Source organism: Papio anubis, chromosome 11 (genome assembly GCF_008728515.1).
Source record: "Papio anubis isolate 15944 chromosome 11, Panubis1.0, whole genome shotgun sequence".
Classification (NCBI taxonomy): Eukaryota; Metazoa; Chordata; class Mammalia; order Primates; family Cercopithecidae; genus Papio; species Papio anubis.
Window position 1 is genome coordinate 13,571,168 of NC_044986.1, and position 17,622 is coordinate 13,588,789.

General features: G+C 48.5%; 2 long non-coding RNA genes across 2 annotated transcripts; one reads left to right on the forward strand and one right to left on the reverse strand.

Moving 5' to 3' along the window:
- Positions 1-399: 399 nt before the first annotated feature.
- On the forward strand, positions 400-11,906 carry LOC116269409. The gene is made up of 3 exons (XR_004176872.1): positions 400-1,399; positions 7,712-7,909; positions 11,864-11,906. It is a non-coding gene; the product is annotated as an uncharacterized LOC116269409 (long non-coding RNA).
- Positions 2,394-7,169, reverse strand: LOC110744181. The gene is made up of 4 exons (XR_002524482.2): positions 7,084-7,169; positions 6,751-6,814; positions 4,100-4,152; positions 2,394-2,544 (listed from the first exon to the last, which is right to left on the reverse strand). It is a non-coding gene; the product is annotated as an uncharacterized LOC110744181 (long non-coding RNA).
- Positions 11,907-17,622: the final 5,716 nt, after the last annotated feature.

Below are 17,622 nucleotides of genomic sequence, written 5' to 3' on the forward strand. Positions count from 1 at the left end.
AGGCAGGAAAATAGCCCTCTGGCCATGGGGAGAGTAACTCAGTGGGGGTTACTGGATTGGGTGGTTGGAAGACTGAAAGTGAAGAGCCCGTTTAGGAGAATGACTCCAAGAATGATGGTGGTGGCAGGAAGGAAAAAGAAAAGATGGAAGCTCCGAAAGTAGAACACTGGATATTTGATATATGAAGGGATTATTGTCATTTTTTTTTTTTTTTTGAGATGGAGTTTTGCTCTTGTTGCCCAGGCTGGAGTGCAGTGGCACAATCTCAGCTCACTGAAACCTCTGCCTCCCAGGTTCAAGTGATTCTCCTGCCTCAGCCTCCCAAGTAGCTGGGATTACAGGCACACACCACCATGCCCAGCTAATTTTTTGTATTTGAGATGGGGTTTCACCATGTTGGTCAGGCTGGTCTCAAACTCCTGACCTCTGGTGATTCACCCGCCTCAGCCTCCCAAAGTGCTGGGATTACAGGTGTGATCCACTGCACCTGGCCTGTCAATTCTTTCATGTTTGGTGTTTGGTTGGGTTTAGAGTGAAGGAAAGAAGGTATTAAGCATGATGCTGTTTCTGGCCTGGGCAACTGGGTGGCACCATCTCCTGAAGTAGGAAACATCAGGGAGAAGAAGGTAGAAGGGGGATGGAGTGCCACTGTGCATACAGTGACTTTGAGATACCTGTGGGACGTCTAGGTGGAGCTGTCCAGCTGGGTGAGATCTGGGATGAGGTCGTGCAGATACAGAAAGTTGGAACGGATTCGTATAAAGCAGGTGACCAAGGCCACGTGGAAGAGGCAGATGGCCTGGAGAGGGACTAGAAAGGACTCTGGAAAGGAAAGGAAAATCCAGACCAAGGGGATGGTCAGCTTTGAAAGCACAGGCAGAGAAAGAGGAGCCCACAACATAAGCTGGAAGGAAATAGCCAAAATATAGGAGGAAAACTAAAGACGGTAAATCTCGTGGGAGTTACAGGAAAGGGGGCAGGAAAAGGGTCAACAGCTCCGGAAGCCACTGAACATTCATATACAGGAAGAAAGGAATACTGTCCATTGGATTCAACAACAAAGACACTGTTTATGACCTCAGTGAAAGCAGTTTCCGGGCTGCTGAGCACATAGGCCAATGCCCTGGGTGGAGGCGTGAATGGGAGGCATACAAAGCTGCTTCTCGTGGCCTGCTCTCCCCCCGCCTCTCAGGGAGGCTGTCCTGTCCACCATCCTGTGGCCCTAAACAGCCACATCCTGTAATCTGAGGCCAGTGACCTATGACTTGTCTCCTCACTTGAAGAAATTACCAGGCTAATTAGGTTCCATTTCTTGAGCATCTGCTGACGGTAGGAGCTGGGCTAAAGATCCTGAAGTTGACTGAAGGTGGAGTGGTCATTATGGGATGGTGCCAGATGGGTAAGTAGAGAGTGGGGAAAATGGCAGAGACGGTCAGAGAGAAGCAGACAGACACACACACACACACACAGATGAGGAAGGAGAGGGCAGGGTAGAGAGGAGGAGGAGCCCATCCTGACGAGTTTGTAGCCTCTGTTCCAGGTTTCCATGAGGCCAGCTATCATTCAGCATCTTGGGTAAGAGGTCTGGGGTGAGGTTGAGAAGATACAGAAAGTCAGAACGGATTCGTGTAGAGCAGGTGACTGAGGTCATGTGGGAGTGGGAGACAGCCTGGAGAGGGGCTAGAAAGGACTCTGGAAAAGAAAGGGAAATCCAGACCCAGAGGATCTATTGCTAGATTTGCATGTGGTTGCCAGTGTGTCCCTACAGGAAGAAGCTCCCTAGAGCTTAATAGGGTCTCTGTGCAAGACAGGAAGTGAGGAGGTAGAGGGAACAGAACAGGAAGTGAGGAGGTAGAGGGGGAGTGAGGTGAGAATTGAGGGGGTGGGGAGCAGAACGAGTGAGGGAGGTAGAGGCGGTGATTTGTGGATGACTCCTTTTTAAGAAGTTTTAATTTTTGGGGAGGAGGAGATGGGCAACAACAAGGTTAAGTGGGGTAACAACAGGCTATATATATATATATATATGGTTTTGGTTTGTTTGTTTTTTGAGATGGAGCCTCACTCTGTCATCAGGCTGGGGAGTGCAATGTGGCTGAGTCTCGGCTCCTCCCGGGTTCAAGTGATTCTCCTGCCTCAGCCTCGTGAGTCGCTGGGACTACAGGCGCCCACTACCATGTCTTGCTAAGTTTTGTATTTTTAGTAGAGACGGGGTTTCACCACATTGGTCAGGCTGCTCTTGAACTCCTGACCTTGTGATCCACCTGCCTTGGCCTCCCAAAGTGCTGGGATTCCAGGTGTGAGCCACCACGCCCGGCCTGTTAACTTAAAGATATGTTTATGTTGCTGGGGATAAATCAAGCGGAGAAGTTGGACACAAAAGAGAGCTGGGACAACTGAAAAATCAAGGTCTCAGAAGAGTGGATGGTGGGATCATCTTCGAACAGAGACTGTGAGCCCCATGTCATTGGCACCAATGCATTGGGCCCTCGGCCTCCCCAGGACAGGGTGGGTCTCCTCTCAGAGGCCTCTTCTTTTCTTACGTCCCTGGAAAGAGAGGAGCAACAGCAACTGCCGCCCTGTCTTCATCAACCCTGCCTTTCTAATCAGGCTGCTAGCAGCTTGGGTTGGATGCCTGATATTTCACTTCAAATGCCTCCCAGACTTGCTAAGTCACATCCAGGAGGCATTGACAGCTGTGTGTGATCACTTGTACTGAGACTCTTGAGCAGCACCCAGCTCTAACACAGAGCTTCAAAGGTGGAGCTGGTTATATTCTGGCTGTGTCTTCACTTTTAAGGCATACGACAGCCCCTCGTAACCTGACAGGCATGTTTCTCATTCCTTTTTTTATTTTTTATTTTTTGAGATGGAGTCTCACTCTGTTGCCCAGGCTGGGGTGCAGTGGTGTGATCTGGGCTCACTTCAAGCTCCACCTCCCGGGTTCACGCCATTCTCCTACTTTAGCCTCCCGTGTAGCTGGAACTACAGGAGTCAACCACCACCCCTGGCTAATTTTTTGTATTTTTAGTAGATACAGGGTTTCACCGTGTTAGCCAGGACGGTCTCGATCTCCTGACCTCGTGATCCGCCTGCCTTGGCCTCCCAAAGTGCTGGGATTACAGGCATGAGCCACCACGCCCAGCCAAAGCCACTGCACCTGGCCATTTCTCATTACTTCTTTGCAAACACTCTGCGCCCCAGCTCCTCCAGACAGCTCACTGTAGAACGGCTCCCCATTCCTTTTCAGTCTGCCCTACTAAAGATCCCTGAGCAATTTGCGGGGAAGGACTGAGTCTTGTTCATCGAGGTACATCAAACTCCTAGCACAGTGCCAGGTATAGAGTAGCATTCAGTAATACCTGGGGCATACAATTTTCCCTGAATGCACATCATGCTTTCGCACCTGCAGGCTTTTGTTCATGATACTCCTGCTCCCCAGAAGATCCTCTTCCCATTTCAGACTCTTAACTAGATTCTCCTAATCTACTGTCTCTCTCTCTCCCCTCCAGCACCTGATTACTCTTCATCTTCTTAGCCCGTTGTGCTCTGTCCTGAGTTACCCCAGCATACTGTATTCAAACTGCTGGTTTATTCGATTCACTGCCCTTACCCCCTTACCCCATTAGGCCTGAAGACAATGGATAGGCTTTACCCATCTTTATATTCCAGTCTGAAACTCACTGTGTTTCTTTTTCTTTTTCTTTTCTTTTTCTTTCTTTCTTTCTTTTTTTTTTTTTTTTTTTTTTTTTTTTTTTTGAGGCAGGGTCTCACTCTATGACCCAGGCCGTGGAGTGCAGTGGCACAATCATGGCTCACTGCTGCAGCCTCGAACTCCTGGGCTCAAGTGATCCTCCTACCTCAGCCTCCCAAGTAGCTGGGACTACAGGCATGCACCATCATGCCCAGCTTTTTTATTTTGTATTTTCAGGGGAGACAAGGTCGCACCGTGTTTCCCAGGTTGGTCTCCTAGGCTCAAACGACCCTCCCACTTTGCCCTCCCAAAGTACTGGGATTACAGGCATGAACCACCGCGCCCGGCCTACTCTGTTTCTTAGCAGCAATTAGAATAATGTCAGCTGTATAGTAGGTATCAATATACCTGTGTAATCCACGTAGGACAGGCTTCTCTTCTGTGTCCTGGAGTACTTCTTGCTAAAATACAACGGGGAGAGATGGGACAGGAATTAAATCAGTCTCACTCTCAATTTTGAAACTGCCTCAGACCATAGGACTCTCTAAGTTTAGTGACACCTGGTGGCACCTCCATGGCAGGGGTGGAGGGCTACAGCTCTGCTGGAGACACGCACCCACTTGATCAGAAAGTGCTTACCACCCTTTTGGCCACCTTACTAGTCCTCACTGACTGCTAAGGAGTCCACAACGAACTTGCTATGGGAAAGGGGTCCCCAAGAAAGCGTTCTTGGATCTCTCACAAGAAAGAATTCAGGGTGAGTCTGCAGGGTAAAGTGAAAGCAAGTTTATTAAGAAAGTAAAGGAATATAAGAATGGCTACTGTGGTCAGGCGCAATGGCTCATGCCTGTAATCCCAGCACTTTGGGAGGCCAAGGCGGGGCGGATCATGAGGTCAGGAGTTTGAGACCAGCCTGACCAACATGGTGAAACCCCATCTCTACTAAAAATACAAAAATAAGCCGGGCGTGGTGGCGCACGCCTGTCATCCCAGCTACTCAGGAGGCTGAGGCAGAAGAATCACTTGAACCCAGGAGGCAGAGATTGCAGTGAGCCGAGATCGCGCCACTGCACTCCAGCCTGCATGAGAGCTGATTTGTCTCAAAACAAAACAAAACAAAACAAAGCCTGGGCGTGGTGGCTCACATCTGTAATCCCAGCACTTTGGGAAGCCGAGGCGGGTGGGTCACCTGAGGTCAGGAGTTCAAGACCAGCCTGACAAGTATGGTGAAACCCTGTCTCTACTAAAAATACAAGTTAGCCAGGCATGGTGGTGCGCGCCTGTAGTCCCAGCTACTCAGAAGGCTGAGGCAGGAGAATGGCATGAACCTGGGAGGCAGAGCTTGCAGTGAGCCGAGATCGCACCACTGTACTCCAGCCTGGGCAACAGAGTGAAATTCCATCTCAAAAAAAGAAAAAAAAGAAAAAACAATCAGCTACGGCAAAGACAGAGCAACCCCAAGGGCTGCTGGTTGTCCGTTTTTATGGTTATTTCTTGATGATATGCTGAACAAGCAGTGGATTATTCATGCCTCCCCTTTTGAGACCAAATAGGGCAATTTCCTGATGTTGCCCTGGCATTTGTAAACTGTCATGGTGCTGGTGGGAGCGTAGCAGTGAGGTCACTCTCATTGCCATCTTGGTTTTGGTGGGTTTTGGCTGGCTTCTTTACTGCAGGCTGTTTTATCAGCAAGGTCTTTGTGACCTGTATCTTGTGTTGACCTCCCGTCTCATCCTGTGACTTAGAATGCCTAACCTTCCGGGAATGCAGCCGAGTAGGTTTCAGCCTCATTCTACCCAGCTCCTATTCAAGGTGGAGTTGCTCTGGTTCACATGCCTGATAGACTGGAGGTATAGGTAGATCTCACAGAGCAGCCAGTATAGTCTGGATGAAGGAACAAAGGAAACGACGCAGTTCCCTTGTACCATTCATGCTGAAGAGGTCTTATAGAATTAGGCCTCCAGAAAGAGGGGGCCCACAAAGACCCTCCCCTTCTCTCCATTTCGCCATCTGCCCTCAATACCCCTCTTCCTGCCAACCCCTTTCATGCAACTAGACCCGATACCTTTCTCTTTTCCTCCAGATACTTCTCTTCGCAGTTTACCGTTACCCTAACCTTGTTTTTTTCCTGCTTAGTCCAGCATTTCCTCAGAAATGGATCTTAACATCTCCCACTATGCTTGTGGATTTGTCTATTTCTCTTTTTATTTCTGTCAACTTTGTTATGTATTTTAAAGCTTTGTTCTTTATTAGGTGCTGCACATCATGTGTGAAAAATTATAGATATCACTTGAGGCCCTAGATGATAGTAAGATTTGTTTTTGCTTGTGGAAGGCAGTTGGGGTCTGGGCAGACACCCTTAATCCAGTGGTTTTCAACCACAGGTGATTTTCCCCACCATGGGACATTTGGCAATGTCTGGAGAAAGTTTGGTTGTCAGAATTCGGGGAAGGGGAGTTGCTACTGGCATCCAGTGGTTAAAGGCCGGGAATGGTAAACATTGCATAGGATGGTCCACTGATAATGTCAATATCAGTGTCAATAGCACTGAGGTTGAGAAAGCTTGCCCTAATCCAATTATCGGAGGTGTTTGAACCAGAGTAACTCCATCTTGAGTAGGGGCTGCGCAAAATAAGGCTGAGACCTGCTGGGCTGCATTCCTGGAAGGTCAGGCATTCTAAGTCACGGGATGAGATAGGAGGTCAGCAGAAGATACAGGTCATAAAGACCTTGCTAATAAACCAGGTTGCAGTAAAGAAGCCAGCTAAAACCCACCAAGGCCAAGATAGCAACAAGAGTGACCTCTGGTTGTCCTCACTGCCACACTCCCACTTGCGCCATGACAGTTTACAAATGCCATGACAACATCAGGAAGTTACCCTATATGGTCTCAAAAGGGGAGGCATGAATAATCCACCCCTTGTTTAGCATATCATCAAGAAATAACCATAAAAATGGGCAAGCGGCAGCCCTTGCGGCTGCTCTGCCTATGTGGTAGCCATTCTTTTATTCCTTTACTTTCCTAATGAACTTGCTTTCACTTTATTCTATGGACTCACCCTGAATTCTTTCTTGCTCCAGATCCAGGAACCTTCTCTTGTGGTCTGGATCAGGACCCCTTTCCTGTAACACAATCAAACGTTAAGCCAATGGGAAGCTGGGTTTCAGTTTTTGTGAGAGTTTCTCTATTTTCATTCCTATTCCTTCTAAAGAGTGAGGCCCTTTGGAAGTTGAAAGCTGGCGACGACTACTCGAGCTCTTCCTTCTTTAGCATGAGACTGCTGGGCGCTTCTCTGCCTCATGAAATAGGCAAATGCCTCAAAATTCAAAGCTCTGCTAACCCTTCTTTCCAGGACCTTGACCCGCAAATCCTCACCCCCTTGGTGCCTCACCTTCAAATATGTCTTGTTTGTGTTGCCAGCTTTTCTAGCTGCTCTGGATAGGAGAGCTGATCTGCCAATCTGCCTTTAGGGGAAACAGCAAGAGATTGCCTCTCAGTCTTTTCTTGAAGCTTTCAAATGCAGGCTTTAGGCCTATTGTGACGCTAATACACTTTCCTCTGCCCTTACTTTGCCCATTCTGCATAGAGTGGGCAGCTCTAGTCCCCCAAGCATGAAAGAAGTTGGGTACTCCTGTTTCTGATCATTACTGCCACCAGGAAGAGCTATGGGGTGAGAAGGGGGTGGATTTCTCCCTAGTTATGTAAGAAACAAGCAGGTCTCACCCTTCATTTTTCCTTTCTCATACAAGGTAAAATGCTGCAGTCTCATACGAGGAAGCATATTTTTCCCGTTAACAGTATTTTGATCCTGCTCCTTAGGAAAGAATAAGCTTGGCATTAAAGTGCGGGGAGCGTTCACCTTCCCCCCACCCCAAAGTCTGGCTTACAGTACTGGAAAACCAAGCAAATGGTGACTGGGCCGGATCACAAATGGATGCGGTCAGCTCCCGTTATTAGGATAGAATTCTAATCAGATTGTGGATCCGATTACCTCTGACTCATAAATCTCCCTCCTTTAGAAAACAGGGATGTCTCATTTACTGGAGGAATGACAGTGTGAATGGAGGCATGGTTGCGTTCTCACCAGCCGAGATAAACGCCGACCAGACCAGCACAGACATCCTGTGCTCGCTTCCTTTACTTGGTTTTCAGATGAGGCCTTGGTGTATCACTGGTTTTGTAAGGAATACGAAATAATGACATAAGTGATTCTTCAGGTGAGTCATTTTATTATAAAATGGAGCCCACAGTCAGGAACTACTCCCTGAGAGGGCAGGACAGGATTTCCCTGCGCGGGGAGTGAAAGCAGAAGGCGTAGTCACGATGCGCCCCCTACTGGTCAGCGAGGAGAAATCCCTCACCTCAGGTTTCAATTAGTGCGGATGAGTCCCGGTTTAAAAACCTCAGACCCGGCCGGGCGCGGTGGCTCACGCCTGTAATCCCAGCACTTTGGGAGGCCGAGGCGGGCGGATCACGAGGTCGGGAGATCGTAGACCAGCCTGGCTAACACGCTGATCTACTAAAAATGCAAAAAATTAGCCGGGCCGGGCGTGGCGGCGGGCACCTGTGGTCCCAGCTACTTGGGAGCCTGAGGCAGGAGAATGGCCTGAACCCGGGAGGCGGAGCTTGCAGTCAGCCGACATCGCATCACTGCACTCCAGCCTGGGCGATTAGAGCGAGACTCCGTCTCAAAAAGAAAAAAAGAACCTCAGACCTGAGGCCGGGCGCGGTGGCTCACACCTGTAGCCCCAGCACTTTGGGAGGCCGAGGTGGGTCGATCACTTGAGGCCAGGAGTTTGAGACTCAGCCTGGCCAACATGGTGAAACCCCGTCTCTGGTAAAATAACAAAAATGAGCTGGGCGTGGTGGTGCATGCCTGTAATTCCAGCTACTTGGGAGGCTGAGGCAGAGGAATCCCTTGAACCCGGGAGGCGGAGGTTACAGTGAGCTGAGATGGCGCCATCGCACTCCAAAGAATCACAGAACTGGCTGGGCGCGGTGGCTCACGCCTGTAATCTCAGCACTTTGGGAGGCCGAGGTGGGCGGATCACGAGGTCAGGAGGTGTAGACCAGCCTGACCAACATGGCAAAACCCCCTCTCTACCAAAAAATAAATATAAGAAAATTAGCTGGGCGTGGTGGTGTCCAACTACTGGGAAGGCTGAGGCAGGAGAATTGCTTGAACCGGGGAGGCCAACGGAGGTGGCAGTGAGCCTAAATCATGCCACTGCACTCCAGACTGGGTGACAGAGAGAAACCTTGTCTCAAAAAAAAAAGAAAAAAAAAAGAAAAGAAAATTTACCAAGAATCCCAGAACTGAAGTGGAATTCCATGAATCCAATAGAATTACATTAAATTCCATGAGCTGGAATCCAATTCCATGAATGAAATTTCATGAATCCGATGGGATTCATGGAATTGCTAACACACGGTGAGATACTAAGGAGGTTAAGATGAAGAGCCCCTGTCTCAGGACTCCAGGGCCTAATTTCACAGCCACAATCTGCTAAGGTCAGAGGTAGCCTTAACTTGTACTATACTCATAAATCAATCTCCCTGGAGATTTCAAACCTTCAAATTGCTTTCGTAAAGCCTTAACTCCTTCCAACCTGAGGAATTCGATTGAAAAAAAAAGCCTTAGCCCTAAAGAAAGATTTTGAGTTTCTCATTCCAGTGGACCACAAAAAGAAAAAAGAAAAAAAAAATCGCATTTGTGCAAAATCAACCATTTACATTTTATACTAATCAATAAGTAATTCTTGGGCCTTGTGCTTGTTGGTAAACACATGCCTTCTTTCTTTCATTCTAACCTGAAACTTCATCCTTATCTATTCTTGCAATGATTATTAAATGTAATTTTATTTTAAAACAATATATTTTCTTTTGTTAATTTCTTAGTTTTTTTTTTCTTTTCTTTTCTATAGACAGAGCCTATGTCGCCCAGGCTGGAGCGCAGTGGCGCGATCTCGGCTCATTGCAACCTCTCCTTCCTGGGTTCAAGCTAGTCTCCTGCCTCAGCCTCCCAAGTAGCCGGGATTACAGGCTTGCGCCACGAAGCCTGGCTAATATTTTTATTTATTTATTTATTTATTTATTGTATTTTTAGTAGAGACGGGGTTTAGCCGTGTTGGCCAAGTTGGTCTCAAACTCCTGACCTCAAGTGATCCACCTGCCTCGGCCTCCCAAAGTGCTGGGATTACAGGCGCCAGTCACCGCACCTGACCTAATTTTTGAATTTCTATTGATATACTGTAGTTGTACTTATTGTGAGGATACATGTGATATTTTAATACATGTATACAATGCATAGGATCAAATCAGGGTAGCTGAGATATCCATCGCCTCTATGTATTTTCTTATATCTTGATCATTAGAGTGAAATATAAGGAACAAAACACTAAAATGGAGAAGTTACCATGTTTTTCATATTTTTAAATCCTAAGGGTTTGAAAGATATATATTTGGGATAATGGACCTTTTTGTCTTTTTTTGTCTGGAGGAAATTTGTGACCCAATCATTAGTCAAAATTATCTCCAAAAAATGTTAATGAAACTGGGCACCTTTTGGGGGACTTTTTTTTTTCTTTTGAGGCGGAGTCTCGCTCTGTCGCCCAGGCTGCAGTGCAGTGGCGCGATCTGGGCTCACTGCAAGCTCCGCCTCCCGGGTTCCCGCCATTCTCCTGCCTCAGGCTCCCGAGTAGCTGGGACTACAGGACCCCGCCACCACGCCCGGCTAGTTTTTGTTATTGTTGTTGTTGTTTGTATTTTTAGTAGAGACGGGGTTTCACCGTGTTAGCCAGGATGGTCTCAATCTCCTGACCTCGCGATTTGCCCGCCTCGGCCTCCCAAAGTGCTGGAATTACAGGCGTGAGCCAACCGCGCCCGGCCGAAACATTTTTAAAATACGTCAGCTACTTCAATGTCAGAGGGTGGACAGAGTTGGCTGAGAACAGTCACATTTAGGCAAGAGTCTTGTGTGCACTCTTTTGGTTATGAAAATGTAGGGCAAGTAAGCACTCGTTGCCCTGAGTGAAAACTGACAAAAACATTTTTTTAAAGGGTTGATGAAGCCTGTCCCTCCCTTAATACCTCTTGTTGGGCAAATTTCATTGTTGGACTGGGGCTCACGCCTGTAATTCCAGCACTTTGGGAGGCCAAGGCAGGCAGATCATCTGAGGTCAGAAGTTCGACACCAGCCTGGGCAACATGGCGAAATACAAAAGTACTAAAAATACAAAAAAATACAAAAATTAGCCGGGCGTGGTGGCGGGTGCCTGTAATCCCAGCTACTTGGGATGCTAAGACGGGAGAATCACTTGAACCAGGGAGGTGGAGGTTGCTGTGAGCTGAGATTGCACCACTGTACTCCAACCTGGGCAACAAGAGTAAAATTCCATCTCAAAATAAATAAATAAATAAATAATAAAAAATAAAAATTGAGAGACTTCACAGGAACAAATTTCTGGTCTTTCTGGAAAATTGGAAATCTCTTGTGACACTGGACCAAAGCCCCACATGACTATTGCTGCCTGGGGCCGAGCCTCAGTCTCTGGGTCTGCCCCCATCCTACATCCCACTTGTGACAGCTTGGCTCTGTCAATCCTCCACCTGGCTGGCCTTGTGAACTTTGAGATCGCACCTTGTGGAAGGCTTGTGCTGGGATAGAGCTGGCTCAGTGCTGGGGGATCCCTGAAGGGACCCCAGAATTTGAATTCCAGGTTCCTGGAGGATATCAGCTGAAGGCTCACCTTTCTGTGTGCCCTGTAGGCATAGATAAGTTTAGTGTTCAGGAGAAAGAGGGTACCAGAGCTCCAAGCTTGTTCCAGCGCTTTGGATCCATTTCCATCGGTTCTTACAGCTGCTCCTCAGACTCTAGCAGCCAAGATGGTGAAGCAAATTGAGAGCAAGTTTGCTTTTCAGGAAGCCTTGGAGGCTGCAAGTGATAAACTTGTCATAGTTGACTTCTCAGCCACGTGGTGTGGGCCTTGCAAAAAGATCAAGCTTTTCTTTCATTCCCTCTCTGAAAAGTATTCCAGCATGGTATTCTTTGAAGTACATGTGGCTGTCAGGATGTTGCTTCAGAAGTCAAATGCATGCCAATCTACCAGTGTTTGTTTGTTTGTTTGCTTGCTTGCTTGTTTTTGAGACAGAGTTTTCCTGTTGTCCTCCAGGCTGGAGTGCAATGCAAGATCACGGCTCACCGCAACCTCCACCTCCTGGGTTCAAGTGATTCTCCTGCCTCAGCCTGCCAAGTAGCTGGGATTACAGACATGCGCCACCAGGCCTGGCTAAGTTTTGTATTTTTAATAGAGAGGGGGTTTCTCCATGTTGGTCAGGCTGGTCTCGAACTCCTGACCTCAGGTGATCCACCCACCTCAGCCTCCCAAAGTGCTGGGATTACAGGTGTGAGCCACCGTGCCTGGCCCTTTCCAGTTTTTTAAGGGACAAAAGGTGGGTGAATTTTCTGCAGCTAATAAGGAAAAGCTTGAAGCCACCATTAATGAATTAGTCTAATCATGTTTTCTGAAAACATAACCAGCCATTGGCTATTTAAAACTTGTAATTATTTTTATTTACATAAAGTATAAAGTATAGAGACTATAAACCCAACTGCCATCTGGATGACAATAAAATATTAATTCTACCCTTTTTTTTTTTTTTTTTTGAGACAGAGTCTCACTCTGTCGCCCAGGCTGGAGTGCAGTGGCCGGATCTCAGCTCACTGCAAGCTCCACCTCCCGGGTTCATGCCATTCTCCTGCCTCAGCCTCCCGAGTAGCTGGGACTACAGACGCCCGCCACTGCGCCCGGCTAGTTTTTTGTATTTTTAGTAGAGACGGGGTTTCACCTTGTTAGCCAGGATGGTCTCAATATCCTGACCTCGTGATCCGCCCGCCTCGGCCTCCCAAAGTGTTGGGATTACAGGCTTGAGCCACCGCGCCCGGCCATTTCTACCCTTAAAAAGAAAAAAAAGAGGGTACCAGAAACAGATCCAGAGATGACTGGGGTCTGGGAGGAGGAAGCTGGAGAACCAGTGAGTGTGAACAGTATGCGTCAGTCAGGGTTCCCCATAGAAACAAAATATACAGTGCTTGTGTGGTGGGGATGTGTATGTGTGTGTGGGTTTCATTTTTATTATAAATAGAGACTGGTTTTTGCCATGTTTCCCAAGCTGGTCTTGAACTCCTGGGCTCAAGCAATCCACTCTCCTCGGTCTCCCAAAGTGCTGGGATTACAGGCATGAGCCACCGCACCCAGCCATGTGTGTTGGGTTTTTTTTTTTTTTTTTTTTTTTTTTAAGAATTGGCTCACATGATTGTGGGGACAGACAAGTTGGAAAGTTGTAGGGTAGGGCAGGGCAGGGCATCAGGCTAGAAACTCAGCTGGGGCAGATGCTGTAGTCTTGAGGCAGAATTTCTTCTCCTCCGGGAGCAGTCAGCTGATGGTATATGTTAACGGAGTCTGCAGAATATGTGCTGAGCAGCATCTAGTGTTGGAGTTAAGTAGCTGGGTGCTATGGTCCAGCCAAGGTGCCGCCTGAAACACCCTCACATGGTGGGAAGAGCGCGGATGAGGAAGGAACCCTGGAGACCTTGATGTTGAAGAGAGGGCAAGGGAAGAGGGTGAGTCAGAGCCTGCTGGGGAGGAGAGCTGGAGACATTGCATAACACCGGTGACAGTGTGTCCACAGGAGTGGTTTCGGTAGGGGTGAGTGCAGGAATGGATGGCTGTGGGTGGATCAGGATGTGGGAGGTGAGGGGGCTTAGCTGACTCTTCCACGACATGTGATCAGAAAGTGGGGATGGTGAGCCGGGGGCGGTGGGCCAGGCATGGTGGCTCACGACTGTAATCCCAGCACTATGGGAGGCCAAAGTGGGTGGATCACCTGAGGTCAGGAGTTCAAGACCAGCCTGGCCAACATGGTGAAACCCCATCTCTACTAAAAATACAAAATTTAGCTGAGTGTAGTGGCGCATGTCTATAATCCCAGCTACTCGGGAGGCTGAGGTGGGAGAATCGCTTGAACTTGGGAGGCGGAGGTTGCAGTGAGCTGAAATCGCACTACTTCACTCCAGCCTGGGCAACAGAGCAAGACCCTGTATCACCAAAAAAAAGTCAGGGCGGGGGTACAGTGAGGAGGAAGTGTTTCTTTTTGGTTTGTGCTTTCTGTAGGCTAAGGAGAAGAAAAGAGCCAGTGGAGAGAAAGAGATGAAGTGGAAGACAGTGAGTGAGGGGCTGGCAGGACGATTTTCCCTCTCCAAACCAGAGGAGACCTTCTTGCGCAGCCTCCGTGCAGCCGGCCAGATCCTAGGGCAAAGCTCTGGCTAGAGAAGGCAAGGACAGGCAAGAGAATGTTTTAGAAAAAGACCCTTTCCATCTGGAATGCTTTTTCCAACCCCCTTCAGGCTGGCTTGCACCTTCAGGCTGGCTTCTAGTTGCACCAGGAACTCTGGGCCCACTTGTGAGGTACGGGAGTGACCTGTCCATCAGGAGGACCTGTGGCTGCCTCCTCATCCCTTCCACCAAGCACAGGATGACACCATTGCTGGCTTCTGCTGCCCTCTCTTGTGGTCCTGTACCTCCTCACCTGCTCAGATGCTCCCCGGGGACTGATGTAGCTCTTCCTGGTCTCCACTGGTTCTTACTGGGTAGTGCTGGACAGTACCTTAGAGTACCAGGAAGGCAGGGACCTGGCCAAGTGCACATACACGAGCGGAGGAATTTTTACAAAGCGACAAAGTATAACGTGGGAATTACAGATCTTCCTTACATTTCTTTTGTTGTTTTTATTTTGAATTATGTATCGAGGGAAGCGCTACAATTTTTTCCATAGGTGGGTGTCTAGGGCTTCTCCAGCCCCGCTCTCAGCCCTCTGCACTCACACTTTTAGAGCCACAGGATGTGGAAGGGCACCAGAATCACAAAGGGTGGGTGTGCCTGCTGGAGCTTTTTTTGTGCTGCCTGAAAGTTCAAAACACGCTGAAACAGGGAAAGAAAGGTATTTGCCCAAGTGACTAAGACATGTTCCAGCATTTTCCCACAGGCTTCTGCACATCTCAAAATAACTGCAACCCTGGATCCTGTCTGTTGGCATTCGATTACATTTGTATAATGTTACAGACAGTGGGCCGGCCAGCCAGCCACACTCACACAGGGGCTTGCAGGACCGCACAGCCCATAATGGAACTCCATGCTATGCATCCTGGCTAGGCTGCCAAGGGAGAAATACCAAGGCAGAGACCACAACAGTAGCAAGTGCAGACCTGCCAGAAACATCCAGATCACCAAGAGGCAACTTGGGCAAGGCCCTCCTTTCACAGATGAGAGCAAAGGGCACAGAGAGAGGAAATAACTTACATAAATTAACTTAAATAAATTACCTATCTGGGAATTATGAAAGGAAGTTGGTGAAAGAGTTGGTCCTAAACTCACATCTCCTAAAGATGGTATTTATTTGTGCAGGAACATCAATTTAGCCTTAGAATCATAACATCTTAAGTGGAAGGGAGTTTTAAGCACCCCCTGGCCATCCAGGGTGCCTCTGTGCCTGGGTCTGGACAACAATGTGGGAAGAAGGAAGTGTTGGAATGGACCTGCCACCCCTGTGGGGATTCACAGTCTTGCTGAGGAAATGACTCAGGGTGTTGAGAAAACAACTGGTTTTTGGCAAATGCACAGAAGGGTGCTGGGAGCTTTGGGAAGGGAGAGTCTGACAAGGAATGCGTGGTCCAGGCCAGGAAACTTTCAACCCAAGGTGGGCCTCAGAGTGGGAAGATCTGGAGGCCAGGCATGGTGGTGCACATCTGTAATCCCAGCACTTTGGGAGGCCGAGGCGGGCAGATCACTTGAGGTCAGGAGACTAGCCTAGACTGGCCAACGTGGCAAAACCCCATCTCTACTAAAAATACAAAAATTAGGCAGGTATGGTGGTGCATGCCTATAATCCTGGCTGCTCAGGAGGCTGAGGCAGGAGAACTGCTTGAACCCAGGAGGCAGAGGTTTCAGTGAGCTGAGATTGCACCACTGCACTCCAGCCTGGGTGACAGAATGAGACTCTGTCTCAAAAACAAAACAAAACAAAACAAAACAAGGAGTGGGAAGATTTGGAAAAGCAGATGCGGGGGGCCCGTGCAGGCATCGCAGGAAATAGCCCTGATGCTCGGTAGATGCTCAGTGGCTGTAGCCCCCCAATGCTTACAGGGGCCAAGACAGTTGAGTCACCAAGAGGGTGCAGCTAGCTCTATGCCCTGCTCCCCACACAAGGCCCAGGGGCCACCAACACAGGCCGGATAACTCCCGTCCTGATGCCCATGGCATGTTTCAATTTGGATGATTGAAAATATTCCAACCACATTAAAGAGCTACTTATTTGATGATGTTTAGTGATAAAAATACTATCAACCTAATTCAGTAACCATTCAAGCAGACTTAACGTCATATGAGGTCCACTGAGTCCCAAAAAGAAGTGGTCACATCAACTTTTTTGAGACCAAGCCTCACTCTGTTGCTCAGGCTGGAGTGTAGTAGCGTGATCTTGGCTCGCTGCAACCTCTGCCTCCCAGGTTCAAGCAATTCCCGTGCCTCAGTCCCCCGAGTAGCTGGGATTATAGGCGTGTGCCACCACGCCTGGCTAATTTTTGTATTTTTAGTAGAGGCGGGGTTTCACCATGTTTGCCAGGCTGGTCTCGAACTCCTGACCTCAAGTAATCCACCCGCCTCGGCCTCCCAAAGTGCTGGGATTACAGGCATGAGCCACCGCACCCAGCCTGGTTCATTTTTAAAATAGTCCAGTAGGCTTTTGTTTTTTTCCTATTTACATGTTCCGAGTTTCTAGAATCAGTGGCATGTCGGCTTGTACTCCCCAAATGAGTTCACCCAGGAATGATGTTGGCAGATTCCCATGGGAATGACTTCAGCCTTCCTCAGCAGGCTAACAGTGGCAAGCACACCAGTGTGTATTTTTGTGCAGCATCGTCAGGCGCCAGTATTAAACTCCATACAGTCATGAGAAGTTCAGCTCGGGGGCTCTTAAGTCAGCACGTCACTGAGAGTTCCAAGGTCTCAGGCCTTTCTCTTTTCACTTTATTTGGCAAGCGGTTAAATAAATAAAATAAAATAAAAAAGTAAAAAAATCCAGCAGATCTCCACGCTGTGGGGCTGTGGTCCCTCCCAAGCTTTAAAAAAAAAGAAAAAACCACTGACACAGCAAGAAGAATCTCCTTCTACCCAGGCCTGAGTTTTTCTGGTCCCTAACTCCAGAGGCTTCTAGGAACCCAATCCAGGAAGGGAAGATAAATCTGGTCTCAGTTTGGTTTGGTGACTCACACAGTGTTAATAAAGATGACCCCAAGATTCTCAGAGTACATTTCCAACCCCCAGTGACCTAGACTCCAAGGAACACTTTGGCCAGCCTTGGGCAATAGTGGGAGCTGGCTTCCCTGTGAGCTTCCATTTTTAATTTTTGGAGACAGGGTCTCACTCTGTTGCCCAGGCTGGAGTGCAGTGGTGGGATCACAGCTCACGGCAGCCTTGATCTCTTAGACATCTCAGCCTCCCTGGTAGCTTGAGACTAAAGACGCATGCCACCACACCTAGCTAATTTGTTTTCTGTAGAGACAGGGTCTTGCTATGTTGCCCAGGCTGGTCTCAAACTCCTGGCCTCAAGGAATCCTCCTGCCATCGCCTCCCAAATTGCTGGGATAACAGGTGTGAGCCATTGCGCCAGGCCCTCTGGGCATTTTTGGATAGTCTCAGCCTCTTGGTGAGGCCTGAGGCCAGGTGGGCAGACATGCTACTTAAGGGGCACTTTGGCTGTTGGCTGCGTCGGTCTGAAGGGATGCAGCAGGCATATTCCCATTGCCTGAGTTCACAGCCCTGAGTCTTCCCAGGTTCCTGTTGCAATCTGAGACTGAGAGGTGACCAAGACAATT